This window comes from Copidosoma floridanum, unplaced genomic scaffold (assembly GCF_036245765.1).
Source record: "Copidosoma floridanum isolate Cflo_tuat_1 unplaced genomic scaffold, Cflo_Japanese_pri ptg000019l, whole genome shotgun sequence".
NCBI classification, from domain to species: domain Eukaryota; kingdom Metazoa; phylum Arthropoda; class Insecta; order Hymenoptera; family Encyrtidae; genus Copidosoma; species Copidosoma floridanum.
The window spans coordinates 13,046,672-13,055,297 of record NW_028321896.1 but is presented as its reverse complement, the minus strand read 5'-3'; positions in this window follow the sequence as shown (position 1 = coordinate 13,055,297).

The following is an 8,626-nucleotide window of genomic DNA, read 5'->3' as shown; positions in this document are numbered from 1 at the left end:
AATCAATTTGCAATTGGCTATCTGCAAAAAATTTTTCTTATCTATGGTACTATAATTACTTGAGCACGTCACTCATCTGTTAAAAGTTAATAATTGATAATTATGTTTTTATTGTTAATAATCTGCTGAGATGATTTACAAAAATTTTTTTTTTTATTGCATCGATGATTCCGGAAAACACTTTGCTACCAAATGTTGCTGGCCATTTTTTTTACTACCAGTAATTTTTTTTTTTTTTTCTTTTCAATTTACGTGCCCATAAAATTATATGCCCGAAAGGATAAAAACTATAAACAAAATTTAAGCTTCAAGATCGTCGACCCAAAAACTTGCAGCAAAAAACGCGTCCATATTCGAAGAAAAAAAAAAAAAAAAAAAAGAACGCACGTTTAATCAAAATGCCTTACAATGCGCGTGAGAACAAAAACTTTTCCTCACCTTGCGAGCTGACCCCTTTGATAAAATTTTCACACATCCGATGGCACGTCGTGAAAATAACAACGAATATCTGCTCTGCATTTCGCCCGTAGAATTTTTCCGATACATTTTTCCTTTCGTTCGCGTGTATACGAATAATCCATTTTCAATACACACAATTAAAGAGTTTGATGTAGGTAAAAAAAGAAAAAACCATATTTAAGTGATGATAATAATGATCCCACATACTTATCGTGCGACACGTGCTCACCACGTTTTTAACTCACTATAAACTTGCGCCATAATCTCTTTCGGACCTCTTGAAAAAAAAAAAAAAAGATAGTGGACAAAAACAATGGCCCACGCGTCGTGCTCGTGACAGTATTTTCATTTGAGAAATTCCATGAGAATGCAACTTTTTTTTTCTCCTTTTCATTCTCTTTTGATTTTACATTTCAGTTACACCAGCCTAATGAGACATGTAACGCATATGGATTTATTGCAAGTGTTGAAAATTCATTTAGTATATAATATCTCGGGAGATAACAGCGACACGCGCTTAGGCCATCGATTTTTCCGTTGATATAACAAAAACGTGTGTATAAATACGCGATTGTAGCGGAGATCGGTAAAAGAAATGAGCGACTCGAAACGTGAACAAATGTTATGAATTTTTCAGAGATAAACACTCGCAATCTGCAAATGAAAGCGTAAACATTGGGAAACATCGAGATTTTTCAAAAAACAAACTTCGCGATAAGTAAAAACCGAGCAAGGTCACGATCTCCCAAGAAATTTAGTCAAATGGGCGAAAAAGGCATCGCCGAATGACGCTCGCGCGAGGTGTGTATTATGCATCGATCGACCGACAACAGCCGCGATCTTCACCACGAAAAACAATTCAAAATCGAAGCCGTCGATCATAAGCAACCCTATAGAGCACTTGAGTGTGAAAAAAATCTATTTTGACGAGTTTGAAAGTTTTTTGCAGGGTGGTCGGTAGACTCCTTTTGTTGGGAGAAAAAAAAATGTATTTACAAGCAAACTAGCGTCGAAAGCTGTATAACGTCACTAGAGTAGCGCAGGTGGGAGTTTTTGCCGTGACGCTTCTTTCTTTTTCGCGAGTTTAGCCTTATGCATCTATAGGCACACAATAGAGGAGGATCGATCGGCACTTATACCTACGAGATTTCCAGACTTGGGCTCGATTTTTGCATGGATTTGGAAAAATTTTAAAAGATAATTCTTTTTCTCAAATGAAGAGCATAAGCAACTTCTTTAACCGTTACAATACAATACAGAGAAGAAGAAAAACAGGTAAGGTCAGTACATTTATTAAAAATTATTTTTCAAAAATAGGTACTCGGGTGTATATATTATACACGTACCTATATGTACATGCACTTATAAAATTAATTATTACAAGATCGGCTCGCGGAAACTATCGGGGCAAAACCGACCTCTGCGCAATTCATGCTACACAACGAGTATAAACGATTGATTGTGGCTCGATCGAGGGATCGATTTGCTTTAAAATATACCGCTATGACCGTACACGTGTACGAAGTTTTTTTTTTTTTTTTTAATAAGATTCAATATCTCCGCGTTTGATGCGCGTGGATTTTCAAGTGGGTACGCGTGATATTGGCCAAGTGTTCACGTGATCGCTGAAATTTCGGGCGCTACGTAGTATAGTATGCAAATTTCTTGTGATTCAGATTTTTTTTTTAACTAATACATAAGTACATGTACACACGTAGCCTGAACTGAGTTTCGAGGGTGGCGCAAGTTTTTCCACACGAAGCTATTTTTGAATATCCTCGTAATCATATTTATACCATCGAATCGATCGACGATGTGGAGTATACGTCTACACATGTACACGCATGAAAACCGGTCTCCCACAAAGAAGCATTAGAATAGCTGTTCCTGTATACATCCACACATACGTACCCATATAAAATCTCTGTATCCCAATCGACGACATTCCTTTTATCTAAACGCCCGTTTGACTCAACTCCCCTGTATATCCATGACGAAACGAAAAAAAAAAAAAAAAAAGTGGCTCAGCAGTACAAGTTCAGCCACCAACTTGGCATCCTTTTTCTTGTGATCTACAAAACTTCTCTCGCCAGAGCAACTCGAATCTCGGGCTTTCGTCGTGCCCCGCACCCACTCGCATCCATCTCCTATTACCCGAGACTACATCATAATATTATTATTATTATACACATACCTATATAGTGGTACTAGGTACATACACGTCGAGGAAATGGCTTGTTATTGTACATATTATTATTATTATTTTTTTTTCCAAAATTGTGCCACGAAATAAAAGCTTTCACCGCGGAAATCCCGTTATATGGCGTGTGCAATATAATATGTTTAATACAATACAAAGATGAAAGCGCGCGGCTATATATATATATATATATACCTGTACATACGTGCATTATACTATTAACGGCTGCATGTGGTATCGGGACTTTAAACAAGTCATGGGTGAAACGGTGAAATTCCCACGGTACGACAAATGTTGAAAAAAAAATTTTCCATCTGCAGTCTTTCGTTACGCGAAAGATAAATCAAATCAACTAGTGTCTTGGGTATCGTGTACTTGAAACGCGATTTAGACAGATCTAGAAGTTTTTATGAAGATACCCTTCTCCTGTTCCAACTAAAAATATGTAAGTCGGTACAAAAGCATAAATATGTGCTCATCACGCAATTAATTATTTTTTTCGCTCACCCACGCACGTGCCCACGCATTGCGTGACATACGCGTGCAGGGGTGCAGAGAGACTCTCCGACGCATACCTATACGCTTGCAGAAAGATCAACGTGTATGCCCGCGGTGTACTGACCAGATAAGTTTAAGATGGCCATAAGTAGGAAAACCGGAAAAATGAAAAAAAAAGAAGAAAAAAAAAAATGTTGCTGGGGTTCAACGCGTAGACAGCGACGGCCCTGAGTGTACCCCTACCGGGCCGGTCGCACCACACACAACGTGGCTCAACGATTGGACGGCGGCGAACACGCCAGACAGAGCTGCGCGCGGGCTATATACCTACTTACCGCGATATGCCTCGCAGGTGCGCGAATCACATAATACGCTGCACACGTGTGTGTACTTACTACTCGTTTACTATATATTGCGCACTTCTTCCACCACCTACCCTATACCAATTTTCCTTCATAATTATCATTATTTTTTCTATTGATGTCACCACAAGTATAAGGTATTGCGCCCACTTTTGGCGCGTCGCGCAAAATTTTCAACAACACGCCAGTTGTTGTATTACATGCGATCGGTTGGGAGGGTTCGTTGTTTTGCCCGACGAGAGCGGATACGTATATTAATTATGATCGGTAACAGTTTAGATGCCAAGCTGTATGCACGAATCACTGGACGGCAGCAAAATGTACAAAAAAAAAAAAAAAAAAAAAAAAACAACAACTTTTTTTCGGATAAATTTAAGTTATCAAGTGGTTGAGCTATTTTATTTTTCGTCGTTAAATATTTATGATTTCGAATAAATGCGGGAAGCACATTATTTCGATGTCTATACGGAGCGATGGTTTTTAATGTATCGTTTAATTGATTTAATTGATTTCAACATTTTTTTCGTTATAAATATTGGTTCCAGCGTCATAAAGTGATCCAATTTTTTTCCATTTTTCATAAACACTTCGTCAATACATAATTCATAAATTGTCTCTGAGGAAGGAAATCATCATGTACACGGTTTTTCCAATTAGTAACAAAAACAAATGATCTATTTGCGAAACACGGCGACATTAACTAATTTTTTTTTTTTTCTTTTCTTGTGCAAGCGGCAGAGACCAGAAAAAAGGAAAATTTTCATGATTATTTACATTACCGTTTGTGATTTCCGCAATCCGAGCGTGCGTGTGTTCACTATACATATATAGGGCCAGTACACTATACAAGCGCGTGTGAATTTGCCAATGAATGTTGCACCGTAAATTTGGTCAAAAATCGTTCAGCTTTTACTTGAATTATTATACTCTAGTTGGCATATCATAAAAGTTTTTTTTTTTTTTTTATTGAAATGCAAAGGTCATTGATTACGGGTGAAATTAATTTTTATCATTTTGATGACCAAAGGTATAAAAAAAAAAAAAAATAAATAAATAAATGTGGATTAGTAACATTACGCGATGATCAATGCTCTCCATGTAAGCATAATCAAACGCAGATGCAATCGTGTAAAGCTGATAATGAAGACAAATAAAGCAATTGAAAATAAATCATCGATATGAAAAAACAGAGATAAGATCGAGGTTGATTGATGATAAATAAACGAGGGCGCAATCAGGACTTTATGGGATTCGATTCAGATTTTTTTACGATTCAAATATGCAGATGGAAATTGAATAACAATAACAATTGATGTAATTGATGGTCTTTTTAAATATTATAAATTTATGGCGAATAATACACTTTGATATTGTACATAAACATCAGATCTGTGATATAATTAAATGAGCTTATATGAAAATAGTTAACAATAACGTGATATTGTCCCTTTGATTTAAACTGTTACTATTTACGTTACACTGAATTTCTCAAAAGGATTACTATGATAATTATGGTAATCGTCAAGGCCTTGTCAAAGGATACATCTTGACGTGTACACCTTCGTACAACGTGCATTCAATTTATGAATAAGTTTGGGGCAATTTTTTTTTTTTTTTTTTTTTTATTGACGTCACCTGATGTCAAGAGAGAGAAATGCCAGCTAGCATCACGTATGTGTTTCTTTCGAATTTCGTTTGTGTGTTGAAATGAAAGAATAAAACAAAAGTTTTCTTTGGAGGCTGGGTTCTTAGTATAAGCGTCGAATCGGTAAACAGGAAAGGATACGAGTCGATGTGTTTTTTTTTATTGCTCAATAATTTTTAATAAATCAATGTACAATGTGTCGATCTGCATATTTTATCCGTACAGGTATACGCAGATTTATTTGTATAGGACAAAGTAAAAGGTGTCTCGAACAATTTTCTTCATTTTTTAATTAATGGAATTAAAAAAATTAAAAAAAAACATAATTTGCCACAGAAAGAAAAACATCCCATTTAAAGATCGAATGTAGTGTCGTGTTTTTCGAACGAATAGTTAAGTCGTGTGTGTAAGTGAAGTGAAATGCAGGAATTCAAATTTTGAACTGGGCAGAATTAACTTCGTAAATGACAAAGAAATTTTTTAAAATTCACGAGTGGATTTGACAAACAAATGGCAGACAATTCATTGATATCGCTGCAGTTTAATTTTGCTAAACACACGGAATTTTCAATCACGCACTTTAATCTGCTGTAAAAAAATATAGACTAGTGATTCGGGGGTAGTTTTTTGTTTTTCACATAAAATTGATAAACTTGACGTTACCTTTATAAGGGGCTTTTTTTACTTTTAAAAAAACTTTCCTTTACAATATATATATATAAAACGTTGTTAAAACAACAGTATAAACGTTTTTTTATTTTGTTCGTAAACCATGTATGTACGTTTATAGTTAATAAAATGATTGAAAAACCATTGGTTTACGTAATGAATAAAGCGCTCGTACTGAATGGAGTTGAGAAAAAAAACAACGTCAATATTTTATTAATTATCCCCGTGATGAGTAAGTACAAACAGCATCGTCATTTAAGTAATTTAAAGATTTGAAAAGTGAACTTTCCGATGAGCATGTGATCCGGAATTTCCCATGCATATTTAAAACTGTGACAGCGGCGTTACCACCACGACCTACGTAACTTTACAGCCTCTGATTTTATCATTCTGGTAAAGAGAGCACGGTGTAAGATGTACATGAAGTTATGTGTAGTAATTAAAGTAATTACTACTAAGTAATGCCATATGGTCGATTTTGTTTAACCATATGAATATCTATATTTTTGGAGGTCGACTTTTGGGTAAAAAATAGATTGTAAACTTGCCGCAAACAGCACAAACCACGTCAACTTTTTATTATCTATCTGCAAAATTAGTTGCGGCTGGTTTATAATTAATTAAATGGCTCTAATATAAGAAGTAATAATTATTTGGATCAGCGCCATCTAGCGGTCTTGATTTTTTGGCCATTGGTGGCTCCTAAAATTCTCAATCAGAGCAATTTGGATTAGAGCCATTTAGTCAATTATAAACCAGCCGCAACTCATGGTAATGCTATAAAATAAAAAAATAACGATACGTGTGTTTTAGGCGGCAAGTTAACAATTTATTTTCTACCAAAAAATCGACCTCCTATGTGTTTGTACTTTTGAAGATAAATTTTCAAGCATAAGATAGATTGTTAACTTGCCGCCAAAAACACACGTATCGTTATTTTTCTATTTTATAGCTTTCTCATGAGTTGCGGCTGGTTTATTATTGACTAAATGGCTCTAATCCTGAATGCTCTGATTGAGAATTTTAGGAGCCACTTTTGGCCAAAAAATTAAGACCGCTAGATGGCGCTGATCCAAAATAATTATTGCTACTTACAGTAAAGTCACTTAATTAGTTATAAACCAGCCGCAACGAATCTTATAGATAGATAATAAAAAGTTAACATTTTTTGTGCTACTTGCGGCAAGTTTACAATATGTCTTTTACCTGTAAATGGACCCTAAAAAGCATAAATATTCCACTTATCTTATACGGCTCATAAAATCTACCATATTTACAAAATTAAAATACTTTAGACCTTTTATCATTAACTCGCGGAAGCACAGCCCTTTAACTTTCTAGTTTAAATAAACAGCTAACTTATATAATATGTACATACCAAGATTTGTGTTACAGAAATCTTGAACAATGATTAAATAGATACGTAAAGTAATAAGTCCAAAAGAGACAACTAAAGAAAAAAAGTTTAAAAAAGAAGTTCAGTTACACAGGAAGCGTCTCCTAAGAATGGAGCATTGGATTTCACTCAATTTAAATTGCTTTACAATTTATCTTTTACCTAAAAATCGACCTCCAAAACTATCAATATTCTACTTATCTTATATGGCTCATAAAATCGACAATATTTATAAAATTACAATACTCTTGACCTTTTACCATTAACTAATGAAAGAACAGCCCTTCAACTTTAGATTTCCAATAAACAGTTAACTTATATAATATGTACATAACAAAATTTGTGTTACAGAAATCGTAAATCACGATCAAATATACACGTAAATTAATCAGTCGAAAAGAGACAACTGAAGAAAAAAGGTCTTAAAAAGAAGCAGCCACACGAAGAGTCTCCTAGGAATGGAGCATCGGATCTCACTAATTGAAAAATACATTTATTACAGAGATGTAAATATTAAGTGTTATAAGTAAACAAAGAACCCAACCTTCTCTGATCAAGTGAGATCCAATGCTCCATTCTTATATGAGACTTTTCGTGTGGCTGTGCTTCTTTTTCAGGCTTTTTTTCTTCGGTTGTCGCTTTAATGGACTAATTAATTTGTGCTTACATGAGTTAATGGTAATAGGTCAAGAGTATTGTAATTTTGTAAATATTGTCGATTTTATGAGCCATATAAGATATGTAGAATATTTATGTAGAAACTTGCCGCAAGTAGCATAAAAAATGTCACCTATTTGTCGTCTATTTATAAGATTATTTGCGGCTGGTTTATAACTAATAAAGTGACTTTACTGTAAGTAGCAATAATTATTTTGGATCAGCGCCATCTAGCGGTATTTATTTTTTGGCCAAAAGTGGCTCCTAAAATTCTAAATCAGAGAATTCAGGATTAGAGCCATTTAGTCAATTATAAACCAGCCGCAGCTTATATTGAAGCTATAAAATAAAAAAACAACGATACATGTGTTTTTGGCGGCAAGTTGACAATCTATTTTCTACTAAAAAATCGACCTCCTATGTGTTTATACTTTTGAAGATAAATTTTCGAGCATAAGATAGATTGTTGACTTGCCGCTAAAAACACATGTACCGTTATTTTTTTATTTTATAGCTTCAATATGAGTTGCGGCTGGTTTATAATTGACTAAATGGCTCTAATCCTGAATGCTCTGATTGAGAATTTTAGGAGCCACTTTTGGCCAAAAAATAAAGACCGCTAGATGGCGCTGATACAAAATAATTATTGCTTCATTTTATTAATTATAAACCAGCCGCAACTAATTTTGTAGATAGATAATAAAAAGTTGACGTTGTTTGTGCTGTTTGCGGCAAGTTTC